We start from the raw sequence: 794 nt of genomic DNA, 5'->3' as shown, positions 1-794 counted from the left end.
TTGCTGGATTTTCTATTCCGTATTTATTAATAAAGTATTATTTTGCAATACCTTGTGTTCATTTTGTGTTGTGATTTTAGTCTCAGTGGGAACTTTTATTAGATTTTTTCAAAAATGAAAAAACGGAATTTAAAAAAAAAAAAAGAAACTTTGAACAGCACTCATTAGAGAAGCAGGTGCACAGTTAGATCTCAGAATTTAGCGTGTAATTTGCAGGCTGCGATCCCACGAGATAATCATAATTAATCAACTTGTCATATGTGCTAAGGAAGTGACTTGGCTCATGTTAATTTTCTAATTTCGATGCAGGATGTGTTGAACAGATAATCCTGATGATTAATTGTTTTTACAGAGAGAGGGAGAGAGAGAGAGTGAGTGAGTGAGTGAGTGAGTGGGAGGGTTTCCACTGTGGATAATCTAATTTACATATATCATGAGTTTTAAATGCACTATAAACACAAAAGACACACTTAGACTGTAAAACGTCCTTACCTGATAAAATAAACCTGAGTGTAAAATATGAGAGCCATGGGTGGAGTACATTTTTTCAAACAGTGTTTCCCAAAAGCATCTTAGGCCAAACACTCTCTCTACCAATTAAGGTGATCTTAATACTAAGATGCTTTTGGAAAACTGGGCCCAGATGAGGGGCAGTTACGGCTATAAGCTGTTGCTATTCTTATTTGTTTAGCACAGACAAAAAAAACAAACAAAAAAAAAACAGCCATTTTAAATCTCATTTGTAATACTGTCAATAAACTGTGTTCACTGTGGTCCAATGCATATCCAGCAGA

The sequence above is a fragment of the Colossoma macropomum genome, unplaced genomic scaffold, assembly GCF_904425465.1.
Source record: "Colossoma macropomum unplaced genomic scaffold, Colossoma_macropomum, whole genome shotgun sequence".
Classification (NCBI taxonomy): Eukaryota; Metazoa; Chordata; class Actinopteri; order Characiformes; family Serrasalmidae; genus Colossoma; species Colossoma macropomum.
The sequence above is the reverse complement of the archived record's forward strand: the minus strand, read 5'-3'. Positions refer to the sequence as shown.